Source organism: Micrasema longulum, unplaced genomic scaffold (assembly GCF_059751315.1).
Source record: "Micrasema longulum isolate JH-2025_06_02 unplaced genomic scaffold, ASM5975131v1 h1tg000830l, whole genome shotgun sequence".
Lineage (NCBI taxonomy): Eukaryota > Metazoa > Arthropoda > Insecta > Trichoptera > Brachycentridae > Micrasema > Micrasema longulum.
In genome coordinates this window covers 5,537-29,005 of record NW_028278022.1, presented here as the reverse complement: position 1 = coordinate 29,005, position 23,469 = coordinate 5,537, and the positions used below count along the sequence as shown (strand labels likewise).

Here is a 23,469-nt window from a genome sequence, read left to right as displayed (position 1 = left end):
AAACCTTTATTGGCTACCTGGCAAAACGTAAAATGTTCACACACAATTATAAGTTAATAAAATAAATTTATTTTGCTTTACTTACAATTTTGAAGTATTTTCCAAATTTCATTAATTAGAATTGAAATATGATTAAAACCTCGAGATTATTCATTGCGTAACGTAACTATAATATTATAATAATGACAATATAAGGTTTTGCCACACATCAGAGCTACGGGACACAAACCTTACTTGGAAGGATGCACAGGAGCTGAAAGCTGACAGAAATGCTTGGAAGATCTATGTGGACACCATATGCTCCAACTAGAGAGCGGATATAAAATGATGACGATGATATTGCCACACATCAGGTTGAAGTGTGACAATATTAAAAAATATAATAATCCCAATCTAACTTTAATCAATGTTCCATTGTAATCGCTAAAACGATAAATATAAGTATTGTCATTTTTTATCACGTCGGTTATTACCAACAAGCGCAGTCATTGTGATTGATAAATAAAAAAAAATATTCAATTGGACGTACAAAAATATTGTTGAGGTAAATATTTTATTACTTAAAGAGAACTGAAACTCGAACCATGAGTTCAGATTTGTTGCTAACATAAATTTACTGGCTGCCAAAAACAGATCACTTGCCATCTTCAATACCAGCGACTCCATAAGCTCTAACAGTTCTCAAATGAACAAACAACAAACATTTTTTTGACGTCCTCATTACAAACAAGGAAATCAACTTCAGAATTGTTTTCAACGGACAGAACTGAATTTTGAGAATTTGTAATTGGAATTCAGAACGCTTATCGACCTTCTCTTGTTAGTTAACATTTGAATTTGATATCAAGCTTAATTAAATTTTCACCCAACTAACGTGTTTTTTATTTTACACTGGAACCTGTTTTTACACGGGGAATACGTTCCACACAGCTTTATGAAATAAAAGTCTACTAAAAAAAAAACAATGCTGGAAAGGTTCCTTGAGGATTTTTTTTTTTTTTTAAATGTTTGCTAATTTTTTTATTTTTTTTTAAATTAAATATTTGCGTTCTTACGATTGACCCGAATATTTTTTTTTGAGGACCATTTTTAATGAGTTGTAAATAACTTCTTTCCTTTGTCGTTCTTGCTCTAACTATAATGTTTTTTTTTTCATCTATTGATATATTTTACATGCCCTTTAATTTATTTAAAAATAAATTAAGACTTATTATTTCTGGCTGCGATACGATTCCACTTACTTTTTAATGATGCACACACCTGAAAACTTACTCCCACACTAATACACATAAACACATCCTGTTGTTGTAACACAAATTAATAATATGTATGATTTTTATTTAGAAACTTTGCTGGTCTGTTTTTAAACTGTATTTTTAAAAAAAAAATATTATATCATTGTCGACTGTTTGTTTCTTTAAAATAAATAAATAACTCACTATTAGAAAATGGGAATCAAGTTGGGATAGAGTGGGATTAGAACGAAAGACCTCTGATTTGTGAGTCAGGGACACTAGCCACGGGACCAAAACCCGATTTATTGTGCCTCAATCTTTTCTCAAACACCATCATCATCATCATTTCCTCTCCACACCTAATTGTGCATAGGGCGCAGCATCGGTACATCAATTGGAGCGTATCTTGATCATTTTTGTTACATGAAGGTAAGATGATCTGTCTCTTGCTTCAAGTACCAGTCCAGGGACTATGAAATGATTTTAGTCTAAAAACACCCTTTTAAATTAACATTTTATATCAATTATGTCGGGAATCAAACCCGAGACCTCTTCATGGTAGGCAAACGCGCTGACCATTGCACCACGAGGCGACGATAAAATAAACTAATGAAATACAGAAATACAAAAATACAAATCATCGTTTTGCGATTTTCACCCAGTGGTGCATAGGGAACTGTATTTGTACTCCGATTTCAGCATATCTAGATAATTTTGATAATTTTGATTGAATGTAAGATAATCAGTGCAATAAAATTAATAAAACAACTTTGTTTATTTATTTTATTGTTACACAAAGAATGTTGTTGTACAAAGTAAGTGCTTCAAATATAAACTTTATATAAGATAATCAGTGTTACGCTTCAGGTACCAGTCCAGGAACTATGAAATGTTCTTGTGTAAAAACACCCTTTAAAATAAATATTTCTTATAGACCATGTCGGAAATCGGTCACGAGACTTCTTGCAAGGCAGGCAAACGCGCTGGCCATTACACCCCGAGACCAACAAATCAACATAACCAATATTGAATCAACAATGTTTGAGTATGTCCAAATGCTTGCAGACTGGCTGGCATTTGGACATACTCAAACATTGTTGAATTACTACCTGGTAAAAGAAGAAGTATAAAAATTGGAAAATTGTTTTCAGGCGTTGCCTAGTAGGTGATTTGGTTCAGCCGGATGAATAAAGGTTTCAACTCTTTTACTTCACAAAAGTCAACAAATGGAAGAGTTGAGGAAATGTGGATGTTCAAACATGAGCAGAATGGTGAATGTTACACAGTGTGTAAAGTGGCTACCTTAACCAGCCAATGACAGATCATAAGCCCTGTAAATGCCTAGACTTAAATATTATCTTCTCAAAATTATTTTCCTTCTCTGTTAAAATAAATTTTAATACTGAATCACTTCGCTCCACAAAGTTTATGTTATGTTTTTATTATCTTATTGTGCGTTTTATAATGTAAATAATAGAGGCAAAGAAATATCAAAAAAGGCATAAGTACCTAATGTTTCAAACTGTTTTAACATTTTGATATTTTTCTCAATATATTTAGTCTTCTTTGTATATTCTCACGTGTAAATAAAATAAAAAGACTCTGAAATATTATTCGAAAATGAGTTTGTTAATCGTAAATTAAGTAGGTTTAATTAAGTTAGGATTACACAAAGGATTTGTCCTTAGTTTCATAATTTATTCACTCACGTAAATGACGTTACAAAAATTGTTAAAATGTATAATTATTTTTATAAGAGTGCTGGCTTAAATTAACAAAAGCGATTATTATACTGAAACAAAATATAACACGTACTTGTAAAAGCTCATAAAATTAAAGATTATTTTATTTTTATTTATATCCCTACAGAGACGAAGTAGATTTTTTTCAAATTCAGGATTATGGATATTCGAGCGTTTACAGGGCTTATGACTTTTCATTGGCTGGGTTAAGTGGCCACTTTAAGTACTACAACATTCCCCATTCCGCTTATTAGCGAATATCCACACCAGGTAACATTTTTGATTTTTGTATTTATGCCACTTAACCCAGCCAATGACAGGTCATAAGCCCTCTGTAAACGCTCGAATATCCATAATCCTGAATTTGAAAAAATTCTACCTCATCTCTGTAGGGATATAAATAAAAATATATACCTACTCCCCCTTGGGAGAAAATCCAGATTTGTGTGTGTACAAGTACACGTACCAAAAATAATGTTGTGTAAAGACAATTTTAGTTAAGCCTTTACTCAGAGCCTTAGGAGGGAAAATTAATAATAGATAATGGCTTTCGTAGTTTACTGATTAAGACGCTTGACTCATACACGAAAGGTTCTGGGTTCGATCCCTGGTGAAAACACATAAATAAATGTGTTTCTTTATCAAGTCTGAGTGTTCGTGCGTTCGGTGTTATAATTCACTGCTGTAATTGGGCCGGGCCTCCCGGCCTAATGCATGGATTTTTTTTTGATAAAAATAAAATTTCTAATAATGATATTAATTTGATAATTTTTGAAAAAAAATCTTATCAAATTGGTGGAATATTAATTTTTTAAATTCAATCATTTTTTAAGGTTTCAGATCAAAAAGTTAGTAAGATTTGAAAATTTTCATTATTTGTTTTGAAACTTTGTTGGTAATTACTGAGATATATAGAGGAACCCAATACCGTTTAAATATTTTGTTCGTGATGATACTTTTATCTGTTACTGAGTGACTCTAAAAGTTAGATTTTATATGAATAGACGTTTTTTTTTATTTATTTGTTTTAAAGATACAAAAAAAAAACTCTAACAAGAAAGGAAACGGTGATGTTGATTGATAAAAATTCTTCTCACGACAGGAAGTAAGCCCTGTTTCTGCCTAGACTTCCATTTTTCTATTCCACAAACGTTTTTCACTTCTTAAATATGTATAATTTTATTATTTAAAGTTCAAACAGTAGACACTATTTACAAAATAAATTATATTTTACAAATAAACAGAGATGAAAAAATTAACGAATTTAAGCAAATCACTTAGACACCCAAATAATATCTTTTTTTTTATTCCTCACAAGTAATGGTAAAAACAATTCTGTTTTAAATGATTAAAAAAATAAATAAAGTACTCTCCGCTTAGAACTAAAAATTACTAAAACTAGTATATAATTCATTAAATAAATTCAAAGTAAATGTTAATAAATTGTTTTTACCGCATAATAACTATAACTGTATTTTTATTTTCTGTTTATCTTTTTATTTTGTTTTTTTTTCTTATGTATATTTGAATAAACATAACTTCAGATTACTATATAACTCAGTGTAAGTCACTCTTTAAACACAAACGCTAGTCTTTTATTTGGAAAGTTACAGTAACACATCAACACACACAGTAGTACATTAACTAAATATATAAAGTAGATTATAATAGAAAAAAAATGCAAACCATTTAATGTATAACCATACTTATAATTAAAAATATCAATTATTACTCCTTAAATCCAGAAATTAAGTTTCTATCTGCAATTTCAATAAAAAATAAACTCAATATATTGTTGGTTAAACCAAATGATTCTGGGGATAAAAATTGATAGTATTTTCAGGCTTTCCCGAGTAAACAAAATATTAAATCAGATGAATCTCAGTCGCATTAGCCAAGGTTTTAACCAATTTATTTTATAAAAAACTTTTTATTGCAACTATGGAAGATAATTAATATTTACTAAGCTCTTTGTCAGTCTCATCGTTTTATGTTTATATTTCTAATTATGTTGTGTATTTTTTACTATTTTACAACTGATTCCTAAGTAAAACCATATGACACATAAAGTTTATTTTTGAAGCACTAACCTTGTGGTTATTCATTATAATAAAAAAAATAAAACCACTTTGTTTTTAACCACTTATTTTTTTTTTCCATCGACCGGTTTCAAAGCAAACAAGCGTCTTCGTCAAGGTTTGCGTAACAAATGAACTAATTCCTATTTAATTTTTTCATTTAAAAGTAATAAAATGGTGATAAAAAAATGTGGTTAACAACAAAGTTGTTTTATTTATTTCATATTCCATATTTTTATTTTTTGTTATTTTTTCCTTTTTTTCCTTGAACTTTCAACCTACTCAAATTTTTTCGTCAAAATATAGTCTGTGCCTAATACTGTATTTCGCACATTTATATAAAAAAGGTAACTCTACCTTTTTTAGTAATTTTAGGTTTGTACAATATTTTGTAAATTTAAGTTACTTTTTTTTATTTTCTAATTATAAGTATTTTTTTCTTGTATATCTTATAAATGTGCGAAATACAGTATTATCCACAAACTATATTTAGACGAAAAAATTTGAGTAGGCACGTCGTCACATATATTTTGCAGGGGCACGCTCGCCGTTTCTCTATGATATACGATCTGAGCTATTGGTCGCATCGAACAATTTCTTTTGGCTCTATGTTTTTTTACATAAAAATAAAAGCAAGCCACGGCAACTAAAGTCCGTGACGATCTCGGCGCCGTCAACAAAGCTAAAAATCACGGAACCGGTTTAATCGGTGAGTTATTTGAATGAGCTATCTCAACGATTGATAATCATTTTTTTGACAAATCGCTAATTGCATGTGTATTTATCCATAAAAGTAAATTCTTTCAGATGCATTAATGTTTTTTAGAGGTTGAAAAATAAACCAGACATATCTGAACCTTAAAGCTGAAATGCTGGAAGTTATATTTGGTCACGTGTTCAGGAAAGCGCTATGAAGTTGTTAAACTATTTCAAATGTATCTCTCGAAGTAAAAACTCAATTTATTGCTGTTTTTTTTAATTAATAAGCTTTTGAAAAGAACATTTAAAGTATGGGCGGTCAAATACATATGGTATTACAATGTTTATTGTTTTAACCGTCCAGCCCACGCCCTATTTCGTCCTCGGACTGTAGTATAAAAAGTGATGTAGAATATTGAATAAAAAACAGTGTTTTTATAAGATTTTCTATAAAAAAAAACATTTGATTACGTGCCATTAATTTAAACAGGAATTAATAATGTAAATACAAATTTTAACACGTGATATTAATAGAAATAAAACAGTTATTGAAAGTTAACAGTGTGTGAAAAAAAGCAAAGTTAAATACAGAAACTAACAGCAAAAAAATGACATAATGGTTAGGTATGGTTAATTATGACAATAAGAGTTATTCTTGTGCAAAACCCCTCTTAACGTCACAGATAGTTTATTATAAAAATTGTGGAATTTATTCGGTATCCACTGATTTAATACCAGCAAACCGTAAAATTCTGTTAAAAGCATGAGTTACGTTACTGCACAACTGGTGTTTTAAAAAACAATTTCAATAGTGGTATCTAAAGAATCTAGAGAATTTTATATCTTACGATGATATGCTTTAGTAAATAAAAGTATTTATTTGAGACATATCCGTCTCTTTATCAGAACACTCACTATACTAACAAGCAAATACATAAATTATTACATGCAGAGTTATAGGAGATGCAAACACCATGGCTGCACTAAAAAAATATGTTGACAAAAGTGGTGTTGGGGAATTTATAGGAAGCTTTAATTATAAATTTTAAAAAGAAATACTGGAGTTTACACAACCTTTAACATTTATTTGTTGGCCTGGTGATATACTGATTGGCGGGTTTGCCTACCACACGAGAGGTCTCGAGTTTAATTTCTGACATGGTTGACGTGAAATATTTCTTTGAAAATGTGTTTTTGCACTAAAATATTTTATTGTCCCCGGGACTGAAACCTAAAACGAAACCAAAATGATCAAGATAGCTGCGATTGATGTACTAATGCAGTGCCCTATGCACCATTAGGTGTGGAAAAAGGAATTATATTCAGTTCAGTGCCAAAATACGGGGTTAGTTGTCAAAAAAAGTACATACCTACTTGCAACACAAAATAAAACAAAATAAGTATTGGACAAGTAAAAATTGTAAGAAAAAAATCCCAACAGCTTCACTAAATACAAAAATACCTTTTCCAAAACCACGTACATTATATAAGTACTATATAAACAATAAAGTTATTTGTTATGTTTACAATATGATAACTACATATTAATAAAAATGAAGAAATAAAAAATACTTAATATAATTTTGGAAAGATTAAAAAATTAAAAACAAAGATAAGTATGAAATAAAATATAAAATTTAAAAAAAATATCCTAACAAATTAATGAAAGAAAGAGGAAAATTCCAAAAACATTATTTTAAAAATTGGCAACTAAAAGTCTGAATTCCAAAAACTTAAACCAACTTAAGAAAATTTAAGATTATAAAAAAAAAAAATTAATCAGTAAAAATGAATGAAAAATAAACATTAATTATTGAAGGCAGTATTCAATTCTTATTGTTAAGGTTATGATGATGATGTTTAAAATCCTTGGTTTACGTCCATCATGCCAGGAATCGAATTCAGAACTCCAATAATGGTAATCAAACGCTATAAAACGAGGCTGACTTATCTTCACTCGATTTTCTAACTCAGGATTTTTTCCTGCCAGCAGCCATTGAGTCAAAAAACACTCGTTAAGAGTTCTAGTTCTATTTTACACAGATTTATTCATCCACGTGAACACGGAAATTTAGTACACGTATGAAATTATTGAAACAAATTACGTACTCCAAGATTACTATTGATCATTTCCAAATCTATAAAATTTGAGATGATTCCACCTTCCGAAAGTAAAGTTTTTACAACCTGTCTTACTTAACCAGCCCTCCTACAAACTCAATCTGAATAAAACGGTCCGATACGCCGGAACTTTAAAATATTTAATCAAAATCAAAGAACCTAACTCCAGATATAGAATTCAAATATCTAAACTCCTTAAGTTATGCCCTAAGGACTGGAATTCCTTTTAATTTTATCTTGTAAGTACACAGTTTCTAAAGATTAACGAATTCGATAATTTGCCGGAAGAAAGAAAATTAAACTAATTAGAAAAGATTTATGTGGAGCTGTACTTGTGTTTATTCATGGACTATTTTTTACCTTTTCCATTATATTTAAATAAAAATTGTTAAATACAATGTTTAAAGCAACCAAAAATATTAAATGACTTACCGAAAATAAAATGTTATACTCGTACATGTATTATCGACACTTTCAATCTAGGTGTCACGACTTTATAAATGAATATTTTTTATTGAATTTTATTAACACCAATTTTATTTATTTTTTTAATATTAATTAGCTCTTTTGTTTGTTTTTTTTGGTTTGTTATTCGTAATTATGTTATTTTTCAATCTGTAATTATTAATAAGTTAATTTTCAAAACGGGCACAGCCAAAAATGCCATAGTTAGATAATAAATATATTTTAAAAATATTCAATGATTTAATGATTAAAAGACTCAAAATATAAAACATTTTTTTTAAATAAAAATAATTGCACATATAAATAGTGCAGCGAGAGATTTTTTCGAAAAATATATGTAGATAATAAACGTTGTTTTTTTATTTAATTGGTACACATATTATTTATATTTTTATGTATTGCATTACTTTTTTTTTTTTTAATTATGTATTATACTATATTATTTCATTCATTTTCTTTTATCTTTAAGTAACGTGTACTTTTGGCACATATATTTACTTTTTATTTGTATAATAAAAATTATATATTTCTTATATTTGCCTAACTGGGGATTTATAATTAAGTAGATTTAGTTTTTTTTGTTATTGTTATATTAGTATAAAACTACTTATTATTTAAAAGAAAAAAAAATTCCATCTAAGAAGAGGCTGCGCCAGGTTAGATGGAGACTATAATAAACAAAGTACACTCCGTTATCATTTTATATTCACTAGTTTTATTAAAATTACCTGTTATTAAATATGTTTACTTATTTTATGCAATAAATGTATAAAATACAAAAATAAATCAAATTAATACTGTGCAAACTGTAACCTTCTTTGAAACAAAGAAAAATATATTGAATCGCGCAATTTGTCGACTTTTTAGATCGCATTTCAAAAAAGGTACGTAAACCCAGATGATGGACTTAGTAATAAGATCGGAAAGATTAATCACAGTTTTTTTTTAAGTCTTGGTATTTTTTATATATATTCGTTATTTAACTGTATTTGTTGGGATGGGAATATTTTATTACGATTCTTCCTAATCAAAAAAAAAAATCTATTTATACAAGTGCATTTTCAAATTTAGCTTTATTGTTGATAAAATTGGCATTTTTAATGAAAAATACAGCTTTATTCTAACCATTATTCAAACAAATTTAACAATAAAGTTAAGGGGTAAAAAAAAGGTACATTTTATAAATAAATTGTAAGTATGGTTGCCAGTTATCTCATCTGCTTACAATTTATTACTTTTCAGCTATTTTTTAAATAAGCATTTATTAAGAATATTGTCATACAAGAAGTCATAAACACAAAAAACAAACATATATTTAAAAAAGAAACAATTACTAAATAAAAGGTCACCTTACAGTAGTCGGTATTCTGTTTTTCTATATTGAGTCATCAGCTATTGTGATTATAATTTAACAGCTGGTTGATAAAGTATCCCAGGAACAAAACTTTATTAAATTTCTCTAATTTTGACTCAACGTATTGCTAGTTTATTTAATCAATAATAACTCGTAATGCAATATTCAGTATAGAACTATTAAAAGCAAAATAAGTTGGAATGCTTGAGGTTGATAGTTTTATAACCCTTTAAAATTTTAAGGTCTTTCGATCGACGAGTTTCGCATTCTGGAAGATGTCCACATTAGTTTTTGCAAAACTATTGCAAAGGACTTTTTTTCTGAAGTCTGTTTTTATTAATTATGGTACTGTAATAAAACTTTGTTATTTTTCAATCTATTTATTGTCTTTTGATTCTTTCAATTCAACTTTCATTTAAGATCTTATTGCTGTAATGGATCAGATAAAGTTAATTTGTTTCTTTCGTTGTCATTTTAAAATCAGAATTTCAATTTGGTTTAATTTCCTGTAGGTATACCGTAGTGAAAGCTTTTTACTTAGATTAACCATTAACTAACTCTATTTTTAAACATTTTCTCTCTTATCGGTACACGAATAATAAATTTGATTTTAAATGTTACCCAAAATCAACTCTTTAGTTTTATGAACGGAATTTATAAAATCGGAGGATTATTATAAGAAAAAAAAACAATGATTTGTGTTTGCTTTAATCATCTTTTTAATCATTTTTGAATTAGAAATGAAATACTAAATGATATGAAGTACACTTTAAAAAAAACCCTTTAACACCAACAGGTTCGAAAGTAGAATAAATGATTTATCAAGGTTAATATTTGAAGAAACAATCAAAATAATAACACAAAAAAGGTATTGATCATTTGAATATGCGAATTTCACACCTTTACTTGCAAACAAAGGAATTCAGTTTTTATTTACATTAAATTATAGTTGATTTAAAGGTAGAAAACAAATCAAAATAAATTTATTAATTGAAATAATTATTAAAATGGTTCAATCAATTGAGATATTTGAAAATTGATATTTTACGCAAACTACTCATTTGCTTCAATATGCTTTATAAAGATCATTAATAGAAAGAAGAAAAATTATAGACCTTTCAAATTTATTCAAAATTGTAAATTCAATACGGGATTGCCCTGAACTATTATCTCTCATCAACTTCGGAGTGCCTGGAAGATTGACTAGACAAGTGCCGCCGTTTTTTAGCAACAATTCACGGACAGTGTATACTTGTAATGCCATATTAAACAGACTTCATGAGCTTGGCAATAGTTATTCCCACGTATTTGATATATTTAGTGTAGGGTATTGTTCCTTTAGAACAAACCTTTTGAACTTTTTCAAAGATGGTGAATGGTAATTATATTTATTTATTCATGCATTTCATAACTTATACAGTTTTTTGTTCACTTTGCCCGGCTGTATGAAACAGTACTTATGATTTTCTTGTTGTATTACTGTAGAATGTTTTATTATTTAATTAATTTTTTTTACATTTATTCTTGAATTATTTGTACTTTCTACTGAATATGCTGTATAATTTTTAGGTTAATTTTTTAAATATAAAGCTTGTATGATTTTTAGGTTTAATTTTTTTTATAAATCTTGGGTATTAGGAAATTTTTGTTTTTTTTTTAAATAAATTTTTGTTAAAGGCAGATTTGCCGTTTATGTTAATAAAATAAAATAAAAATAATATATTTTTAAACAAAACTTCGTGTTTTTACTGATCGCTTTTTTATTTCTAAAATAAAATTTACTACGATTTACCAGGTATTGCTTTTATCAAATTCGTTTATTTCGTGTTTATCGGATGTCTGTCATTGTTTGTTCATTTTATTTGCATTTAAAAAATATTTTGATTCTTATTTTGTATATTACTTGTTTTGTTTTGTTTTTTTAGTTAATTATCTATCGCAGTTCAACACAAAACTTTAATTTCATAAAAAAAAAGAAAATTTAATGACTTTTAACCAATTAAATATAATACATTCAAATTAAAAGAACAATTTAAATCAAATTTTCTGAAAAGTTAATTAAAAATAAACAATACCTTTTTGAGGAATAAATAAACAACCAAGCTAGAGATATTTTTAAAAATAAATTCCATCACGTAGAATTTAGCATTTGTTACAGGGGTTTTTTTTTTCGAAAATATAATTTTTAAAAGATAAATTGTAAAATTTGATTTACGTTTTACAACATAAAATAAAATAAATTTTTACCTGTAGCTCCAAACGATGAATTGATAAAGTACAGTATTTTGACTATCAACGGAAAATAAAATAACTGTTTCTAATTATCGATTAAAGACGACACACTTGTTTGAAAAGCACTCGCGTAATTTTTTACACCGATTCTAAAAATTTTATACACAATTTCTTACAAAAATCACTTAACCATACTGAGTTTGAAAAAAAATAAAAAGACTAACAAATCAAACGAATTCACTGCTGTAATCATGTTATTTTAATAAATTGATATAATAATTCACTTGTGTTATTTTAACCGTTGAATTTGTGTGATGATTTGCCATTAGCGTATAACGGAACTTTGCGAGTGATTTATATCAGAACGTAAGGCGGCGTAGGTGGTTCGCGGCGTAGACGCGCGTCCGTTACGATTCGCTGTGCACGACTGAGGCGTCGGCGTTAGTCGGCGTCGCTGCTACCCGCTACGACCCGCTACGACCCTCTACAACTCCCCGCTACACTGGCAGTGTCACGGTACCCGGGGCAGAGCTGTCTGTCACACATTCATGGGTGGGTGTTGTTATACCCACACTCAAATGACATTATTGGGAGCGAATTCGTTTTGTTTATCTTCCATCCGGGACCGATGCAAAATCGATCAGAAAATTTACTTATCTTTGTTTCGTTTTGTCATTTTTTTATTTGGTAAATGGTTTCTTTATAATCATTTTTTCTCTTTGAAAATGTAACAGTTGTTTTGTTTAACCTGCATATTAACATAATATTCACTTCTCAGTAAAAGTACTATGTTTAAACATCGGTAAATAATTTTAGTGTTTATTTCGGCCATTCCGCGGTTTTAAAATTCAGCTAAACCTATCTATTAATTTATTCATTTTACAGAAACAAACAGTCAATAATTTTATAATAACATAAAAAAAATACGGTTTAAGGACAGACCGGCGAAGTTTCTAAATAAAAATCATACATATTAAATTGTGGTACAAAAAAAGGGTGAGTTTATGTGTATTTGCATGAGAGTAAGTGTATAGGTGTGTCTGTGTGTATGTGAGAGTAAGTGTTTAGGTGTGTGTAAGTGTGAGCATTATTAAATAGTAAGTGAGATTGCAGCCAGAAAGTCTCAATTTATTTTTAATCAATTAATGGGCGTGTTAAATATATCAATAGATAAAAAAAAACATCATAGTTAGAGCAAAAACGATAGGGGAAAGAGTGTTGTGCATAGTTAGTGCTACAGACAGGCAGATTTTTTGTCACGCGAAAGGGGACATTAAGATTAATTTTGGAGAGTCAGTTAAAAGAGTCTACTTTATTTTTAAATAATTTATATAAATAGCATAATTCAAATATAGTGCGTCTATTTTCAAGGGTAAACAATCCATTTTTTAGCAGATTGGCTGCAAGAATACGTATAATTAAGAAATGAAATATTTATGATTATAATATTACCTGATAAATTAAAAAAAAAAAAAATATGAAAGAAGTAATTTCAGCTAAAATGTGTGATTTTAAAAGCTTTTATTTCTTCTATTTTTTTTCTTTGGTAACTTTCCTGTTCAATGGAGAAATATCGCATACTACGAATATTAATTAAAATATATATGATATGTATTTTGAATAATTAATTCTCCATTCAAAATCAATATGTATATTGTGGATAAATGTTTTCAGACAAAACTTTTTAAAAAATCATAAAAAAATATTTTACTGGAAAAACGCGACATGTTTGGCATTGATAATTGTGACTATGTTCCATAAAAATTTCAAAGTTTTAGAACAAAGCTAATAATCAACATTAATTGTGACGTATTAGGGTTGTGGCTAATGGAATGACCGTTTTTGCGGAAATTCAAAAGTACAAATTAAAAAATTTTTTTTTTACTAAATAGCAATTTAAAGACCCATATTACTTTAAAAACGTAAAAAAAAACAATTAGGGAAATACCAAGTTGAAAAAACATAAACTTAATTAATTTATATGTATATGAGTACAAACGTACTGAAGTAGAATCTAAAATTTCAAGATGCGTTATCTTCCGGTCATAAAGTAAATATATTTTTTATCAAAAACAAAAAAAAAACGGCTTTTAAACTGGCGTAATTGTATGATTTCCTTGCCTTAAATGAAACTAAATATCCCTAGCTCTTAATTTCTTGCAAACTATAATATGGCGTGTTTTCTGAATTTGCGTAATAAATAGGTGCACGATAAATTATGAATACTTCTACCCGTTTTAATCAAAATTTAAACTTGAATTTAACGATAACATTCTTTCTGAAAATAGTAAAGCCTATTGATGGAACTGTAACTATGCATTCATAACTATATGATCCCATTTTTGATTTATTATGTTTCGGTGAATATTAACTGTCTAATGGTCTTTTAGGCATTTAAATAATTAAATAATAAAATTAAATGATAGCCTGAGTTGATAAGTAAATTGTAAATGAAGATTTAAATTTATAAAAAAACTTTTTTTGCTGACAGAAACTGAAAATAACAATTTGATTATGTTTGCAACTAACTTATTATTTGAGTTTATAAATATACGTTTTCAGGCAACAAATTTCACAAAGTTTGCGGTCGTCATAAAGTGATTAAATCAAAAATATTTTTTCCAATCAGAAAAATTAAGCACTGTTTCTTTCCTGTATTTCAAAAATATCATACCATACCATTTTCTATTAGATTTCACGGGGCTCGCATTAATTACCGTTTAATTGCAAAACACTTTGTGTATTTAAAACACACTTTCCTTTGAAAAATCAGCCAGTAAAATGAATTTTTCGGCTGCATGATATATTTTATAACAATATTATCGCAAAACCAATTTCCTTCCAACACGCTATGTTAATAAATCCTTTAAATATTTCGGCTTGTTGCTTGCTGCTTTTAACGTTCTTTTATTATTTTACGACTACATTTTTTATTTTACTGTCACTACTTACGTTTTTAAAATATTTATAGCTTTTCTAAGACGCATTGCAAACCTTGCACAGTTTTCACTTCACAACTTAACCAATTAATTACAAAATGATATATTTTATGATATAATATAAAATGAAAAAAAATAATGAAGTTATTGCTTCTGATTACTTCAAACTAGTATTTAAAAAAATATATATATATGGGGTTCAAACTGTCAGAAAGGTCGCAGTGAGTCACACCTAGCTGGAGGATGTTATTCTTTAAAATGCTGCCAACGCCTAGTTGCATTCTACCGGCAACGCTACTGACTAGTCCTACTCGTAAGCGTCCACGTCGCGAACCCTGGGCAATGAAACCACACTTATAACGGTGCGATCATAGCAGATAACGAGAGGATAAAAGGCGAGTTTTTGGCGCCTCAAAACCTAAACCAACCAGCTAAGAGAAGGTAATACCGACAGGAAATTAACTAGAGAAGGCAACGGGAAACCACTCTGGTCTTTTTTTACCAGGAATCACTACGGCGAATACATCAATAAGCAGTCGTCCTGGCTGCGAAATGTAACATTAGCTCGGGACAGATACATATGCTTTCACTGTAGTGATCGCCAACGCCGGGGGGACCCGGCAAGGCACTAGAAGAAGAAGATATATATATATACATATAGATTTATATATCTATATATATATATCTTCTTTTTTATAAAGATATATATATTTATAAAGAAGATATATATATATATATTTATTCAATTAGATAGCCTAGTTAGGCTTTAATTTTGAGATTAACTGAAATTTAAATTTAAATGAAACGATCATATATTAACAAATAGAGTGTTAAATATTAATAAAAATAGTGTATTTTAATGTTATGAGAGAACAATTAAACATAACAAAACGTTAGGTTTATGACATTTTTATCCATAAATTACTCGTATGTTCGACCGTTATAAATAATATAATTGCTGCTCTAGTTTTTTCATGTTCAATAATAATACCATTTTGCAAATTGTACAAAAGACATTTCATTTATTTTTAAAGTCAAATAAATAAAATCAGTAAATGAAGATTGGCACTCAAAAATGCTGAAAATACTTTTGAATAACGGAAAAAAAAATATTATTTAGTAACACGGACGCGTAATAAAATAATGAACATATTGGCTTGCATAAGTCAACTTAAAATGGTCTGTTGAACAAACAAGAACAAGGGCAGCGTAATGTATTAATTAACTGGCATAGAAATTTGCATTTTTTGTTTTAAATAAATAAAGCAATATTTAAGATAGTATAAAAATAAATAGAAAAAAGGTCATTTTCTCCCTTTGCACAAAATGGAAAAAGATCTTATTGTTATTTTATAGCATGAAAAATATTTGTTGTTTTTTTTCCTGTATCTCATTCACCCCTAAATTGGTAAAACCTTAAAAAAGGTACGTTTTATTGTACAAATACCACCCTAAACGGTATTATTTTAGAGGGTCTCTATATCTGTATGTTTCCTATCTATCTGTCTGTTCCCTATCTATAAGTGTGTGTACGTTTTGTGCCAAGGCCTATATTACTCGCAAGTTTCCTTGGGGCGGAATTCCACATAAATGTTTTAGATAAAATTTTGCACGTGTTTTACGGATAAAAGCTTAAGGCTATTCGGAGACAAAGCATGCAAATATTATAATCATTACGCATTTTTATGATATTTAAATCAGTTTAATTACATTTGTGAAGTATCAATACAAGTTTTATAAACGCGAAAATGTGTTGGTTTGTGTTTCTTTCACGTCGCAACGGAGTAACCGATTGACTTGATTTCATGCGACAAATGAACTGAAGAGCTGAAAACTGAAAAAAAAATACATTTCATTCTAAAAAAAAATATCACTACCTCTGGAAAATTCTTATGGGAAAAGTGAATTCTTAGGGCAAAAATAAATTGACTTTAAAAAATAATGACCATGCTACGTCGCAATCGACTAACGGATGGTCGTTTTTTTTGCAAAGCAATAGTTTAAAAATCGGCAATCGAGCTTCTTTTTATCTTCAAAAATATATCATTCCATTGGGAAAATTCTTAATGATGAACGAGGAAACTAATTATTGACTCGAAGCGGCGGGTAAAAGCTAGTGTTATTATATCGTCGCTTCAGTTCGTTTTTGTCCAACAGACCAAGACAAAAATGAGTACATGATAAATATCGAACGCCAGTATGTCCGCTCAATACTTTTTTGATATTTGTTCTACAAAATTTAGAAAAAAAAAAGAGCATTTCAGTATTGTTCAAATTAAAACATGTCCTCATTATAACAATAAAACACTGTCAAAAAATTTATTTCAATTCAGAAGCTAGTAGGTCCACATAGATCCTGTAGTGGATTGTTGTAGGCAAACCTGCGTTTGATATCTATCAATTCAAATCTGTATAAACAGAGCTTTAATGTTTTTTTCACGAAATAGCCATAAATAATTTCCCCTAAAAATTATAAAAATATTTTTTTCCATTTGAATTTTAAAAATTAAAGCTTTCTCGGAACTCCTGCACACTAAATTCAATTTCGTTAAAAATGATATGTGTGTCAAAAATGAACCAAAACTACGATATGGTTGGGAGAACGCTCTCCATTCCTCGAAATAGCACATCATTTTTCAGAAATCCTTTTTCTGTTGAAAGTGTCAGACTTTGAAATAAGCCACCTCTTCAAGTGAAACATTTCTTGGCCACTTTTAATGTAACTCTAAAAACATTATTATAATATATCCTCAGAACCCTAACGTTCCTTAATGTTTCAAATTATTTATTTCATTTATTTTTTTTTCCTGGATCCTCTTCCTGTTTTCTTCAGAACTCGGTACCTATGATTTCCTCTTCATTGAGCAAATACGCGGAAGTTCTTTAACAAGGCCAAAGCCAACTTTTCCGCCAGATGCTCACACAATAGTTAAAGTAGTAAAAAAAACATACATATTGCGGTAAATATTTTTTTAATTTGAAAATTGATTTATTTACCCTTACGGATTATTTCATTTATTTAATAAAAATAATATTTACATTTTTATTCATACTCTCTTGTTCAAAAAAATATATTTTACATCTTTTGAAAAATTTCTAAAAAAAACAGAGTCTTTTGTTTAGTTTTGTCTGGTTGTTTATTGTATAATTTCAGTCACTGGTTTGTTAGTCTCGACTGTCCTTGGCCTCTCTTAGAAAGTTGTATATGACATTTTTCTGATATTCTCGTATTTTGTCCATGTTTACTACATTTTTAAAAGTTTTAGTTTTTCGTCTACAATTACATAAGTGGCTAATTTATGGATCAATTTTAATGATTCTAGTTGAAAGAGTTCAGTTATATTTAATTGCTAAGTTCTTTTAAAAAGTTCTCTAGTTGCTGTTAGATAAGGAAGGTCATATACTTACTTTGTTATTTTATTTTGTTGTCTTTGTGGTCAGTTTACGTCATTTTGAGATTTTGTTCCCCATAGTAGTTGCATATAAGCCTGGTATATTATAAACAAGAAAAATAATAAGCAACTTTGATTTTTTTTAAAAAAACATTTCTTGAGCCCCCGTTCCTCGTCATTTTATGTGAAAAACAAATTATTTTATTATTTTTTTTATTTTTGTGTGCAAGCTTATCTGCCCACTACAAAACAACTGTTTATATATAACAAAAGAAATTAAGAACATTTTAAAGAAGTTAATACAGAAGTCTAGGCATCTGCAGGGCTTATGACCTGTCATCGGCTAGTTTTAGTGGCCATTTTACACACTGTGTAACATTTTTTATTCTGCCTATATTTGAAAATCTAAATACCTTCAATTCTTCCATTTTCAACTTTGTTGTAATATATTAATATTAATAGCTCCCCAGAGAGTTATGTAATCATTTACATACATAAGATTACTGTACATTATTTGAGACATAAGTTCCAACTCCATGGGACTAAAAGTCCTGTGTTGAGATGGGACTGGCAATTCGTTGACACAGACACATGAGTACCTATATCACCACAAATATAGGATCAGAAACATTTTTTTTTGTTTTTTAATACATATGTCACATCAATATGGTAAACAGTAAACTCAAACATTCCGAAAATAATCAAGGAGTTTCCTACTCAAATCCTTCACACTAAGTTAAATCTAGTACCTAATTACTTTCTTGAAAATGGTTTTTTTCCTTGAGAGTTTAATTTGCTCTTTCAAAATATTGAACACTCTCGGTGCAATAAATGAGAGACGCCTATGAGTAAAGGTCGTATGGGTTTTGGGTATGACATAATTCATGCTCTGGAAAAACTTCGTACGGATATTCTGCTGAGACCTCTTCTTATTGTTTGACCAGAAGTGTGTAAGTGCTTCTTTCAGGTACAGTTGTCTCATATCCAACACCTTCATATATTGGAACAACTGTTATGACGAGTATGTTGGAGGGCGCTGTTATATTATTCTCAATAATAATTTCTGTGTAATTATGTCTCTAAGAGAGCAGAAAAGATGGCACAGCTTTCTCAACCTTGAGTCTAGTTACTGGACATGAGCCTCCCATCGCAAATTCTTATCAATGATAATACCAAGGTTTTTTTATGGAATCTACCCATTGCAGAAGTTAGAATATGAAGGTAAGATGATCAGTTTTACACTTCAGGTACTATTCTAGGGACTATGAAATATTGGTGTGAAAACACACTTTTAAATAAATATTTCATATCAACAATGTCGGGAATCGAACCCAAAATCTCTCGCACGGTAGGCAAACGCGCTGACCATTACACCACCAGGCCGACAATTGTTGATAAAACAACTGGTGTTTGAAATTTGAATATAGGGTGTTAACATAACTTTCAGCCATTTTTTGTCTAAACGAAGAGAACATGATGACAAAACAAAAAAAAATAATTAAAAGATCTTCACCGTTCGCTGCTAAAATATCGTGAACAGCTTTGGCGGTATTATTTCCTCCATTGAACAAATAAAATAAGGTGGAGGTTTAAAGCCTTTTTTGTTATTATTTTATTTATTTTTATTCTATTTTATTCAGAAAACATACAGTCACACATAATAAGTATTAAAAACAACATTTTTTTATAGGTTGAATGCTGTCGAAATGCGATCCCTCAGGCGAATGTGTGGTAAAACGATGTATGATAGGTGCACAAATGTCGAGATCCGTGAAGTGTGTAAGGCTGAGACATGCATTATTGACAGAATTAAGAAAGGGGTGCTGCGTTGGTTTGGACATGTAGAGCGAATGGACAGCGAAAGAACGGCTAAAAGGATCTACGATGCAAATGTTGATGGATGCAGAAAATGAGGAAGACCGAGAAAGACATGGCACGATCAAGTCCATCAAATACTTGAAGATGGACATGTCAAAAGTAGGAATAATCGGCGTGCGTGCATAAGAAGATGTATGAATGTAGAGGAAGCGAGGTCTGTATGCCAAGATAGAGTGTTATGGCGTTCTATCCTCTCTGCCCCCCCCTACGGGGAAACGGCGTGATGGTTTGTTGTTGTTGTTGTTGTAAAAAAACCAATTAAGTTTTATAAATAATGCAAAAGATGTAAACATTAAATTTGACAAAAAAAATAAATAAATAAGAAACTCAAATGAGACTAGAATAATTGTTAACATTTGCGTTTTCCATGGAAGTTATCGTTGTGATTAATTAAAATAAATAAAAATACCGATTGCACACTCTGAGCCATCCACACACACACATGAACGCATTTATAAAACATACAAAAACATTACAATTTTTATTTATTTATTTCACATAAAACTTTTTATTTTTTCATTTCTATCCATGAACACCTCACTGGGCATAACCCGTGTCGAGGCATTCATTTACATTATTTCATATTATACTACACAATAAACTAATATAATATAATAAACGACACTGTATGGTTATAAACAAATCATAAATAGCAGTCATGCAACATTAATTCCGAGTTCAAATAAACTACTATTTTGGTGGGGTGACCATCTTAAGTCAGTCCTCGGGACCCAAATCCAGAAGTCATTTTTTAACAAATAATTTGAATTTCTGTTTACAAATATTTAATTTTGAATCAAGAGGTGTATGATGTTATAAACTTTGGGAGCGAGGTACATATGACTCCTTTGGCCAAACGATGTTGCCGTTTTAGGTGGCACGAATAGTTGCCTCTTTTTTTATCTTGTGTCATAGTCTGTATTATATTTATTCCCACCATTTCTATGTGTGAACGAGAAGTGCCATAGCGTACAATTGCATGACGTTCAGAACACCTACTCGTTTAAACACCTCCTTCGTGGGTGTTCTGGTAGGGATCTCGAGTAGAGCCTTGTCACAGAAAACTCCCTTGGGCAGCTTTTCTCGTTCGGCCACAAACTATTTTTCCATGTACAAATGTGGGCACCGCCAAGGATACTTTGTCCTCAGACGTGGTGTGCGGTATGTGGTGGGCAAGGTACCGAACCATGAAATTCGTCTGTTAATCTAAAGTGGTTTAAGTCGTTAAGATATCCCTGAGGGATTTCTATTGCACAACTCTTATGACACCACCGTTTTTTTACCACGCTCAACACGGATTTTATAACGAGTCAAGGCCAGTTCTCACAGGCATAGGTCGTTTTTTTGTTTTGTCACTATCAGTTGAGCACAATAAAGTTGAGTTCCAACACATGTATAAAAGTAAATCATGGAACTGGTAGAAGGATGAAAGACGAGTTAACGCTGTTAAAATGTGATCTCTTAGATGTTTGTGTAGGAAATCAATGTATGACGGGGTTACAAATGATAAAATACTGTAAATTTGAGTCAGGTTTAATTGATAAGATTAAGACAGTCTCTGAGATAGTTTAATCATGTAGAACAAATGGATGACAAAAGAATAGTAAAATAGGTATTCAGAGCGAAAATGAACGGTAACGTGGGACGAAGACGACCAAAAAAGACGTGGCATGATCAGACAAACCAAAATCTAATCTGGCCAAGTCAAAAGCACGCAAAACCGAAGGGCATGTATGACAAGATGTATGAATGTGTTAAAAGCTAGACATGTATGTCAGATAGATGTGTGTGGCGGTCAAATCTCACCGCCTACGAAATGGTGTGATCTTGATAGTAGTAGTAGCTGTGTACTTTAAAAATGCAAATGTAATGTAAGATGAAGTTTTAAAAGTGTACATGATAAGCAGAGTTTTGTAATCTATTCCCAGCTTTATGGAATAAAATGTTTTCTTTTATTATAAAAAATAAATTATGTCTTCGACGAAATTAAGGGAATATCTTATTTCTGATAGAATGTTATACCAATAAAATCCAAATATACTAAATGATTTAATGTAAATGCGTCAAACAACCATACCAAGGCAAGATATAATGCACTGTTTGATGCGTTTTGAAACCATTTAAATGCAACTCGGAAATTCATCCATAAATAGTGTAATTTTCTTGCTAGATACGGCTAAATAAGATGTTTTGATACTTTTGAAAAAGCGTAGTAATAAAAGCAGATTCACAACAGGACAATACAATGATAAGCTTTCCAAGCTTTGTGAACAGCTCCCACGACAAGACAGGACAATGCCAATGGTCATGTCGTACCATACATGTGCTAAAACCTTTTTAATAATTAAAAAAGGAATGGCCCACGCTCAGACGCTCAAGTCTTTGTTGGACATTTTTTCCAATTCATGTTATGGCTTTATTTTAAGGTGTCGTTTTCTCAAGTGTATTTTTGTAATTATATTTCTATGTAAATAATAAAATAAAAATGCAGTGGGAAAACATTACAATTCAACTGTAGTTCAAACTTGGAACGCTGGGCTTCGATTGATTGGTGGAGGTTAGCAATAGGAAAATATCACATTCTACGAATACCAATAAAAATCTATAAAATGGATGACAAATAATTAATTGTATTTTTAAAATCAATGTGGATATTGTGGAGAAATGTTTTGATACATAAATGTAAACAAGAAATTTAATAAAAATATGTTGGTAGAAAAACACGACGTGTTGTGACGTCAAGATCGTGATTATGTTCTGAACAAATTTTAATGGCCAAGAACAAATAAACTTTAATCATTACGTATTAGGGGCGTGGCCAATTGAATATCTGTATTTGTGGGAATTCAAAATTACAAATAGAAAGATATGTTTTATGCTTCTAATAATTAGCAAAAAATAAAAAAAAATTTCTTGACAGTATTTCAGAGACCTTGATCACTTTAAAAATGTAAAAAAAAGTTATATTTCTCTATTGTCCTGCAGAGATTGCCTTCTAGTCTATCTCTCGAAGAATGTCTTTGCCAATGATCCTGAAGCTTAAATGTCTATTCACCCTAGGACAATAGGTCCGAAGCAGGGACAAGACAGTATTTTCCTCTCCTCGTGAGAACTACACCTGACGCTTTTGAAAACGCCGACAGAAAATAGAATATATAACCAGTACAACAACCCAGAAAAGTGACCCAAGTATTTTTATCAAGCTCCGAAAAAAAATTGTTTTAACTTTTTAACAAAACCTTTGTACGAAAATAAAACCTTTTTTTCTTAGTAATAGTTTAAGGTCTATTGAATAATGTATTTCGAACTACGAAAATACTTCAGCAAAAATACT

At 29.8% G+C, this 23,469-nt stretch overlaps 1 protein-coding gene across 1 annotated transcript in view; it reads right to left on the bottom strand.

The window, feature by feature from the left end:
* LOC148278760 (cyclic GMP-AMP phosphodiesterase SMPDL3A) overlaps positions 1-12,355 on the bottom strand; it is a 374,579-nt gene extending 362,224 nt beyond the window's left edge. Inside the window, exon 1 of the mRNA XM_088230910.1 lies at positions 11,942-12,355. The gene's annotated coding sequence lies outside the window, so the exon portion shown is untranslated. The remainder of the gene's footprint in view (positions 1-11,941) is intronic.
* Positions 12,356-23,469: the final 11,114 nt, after the last annotated feature.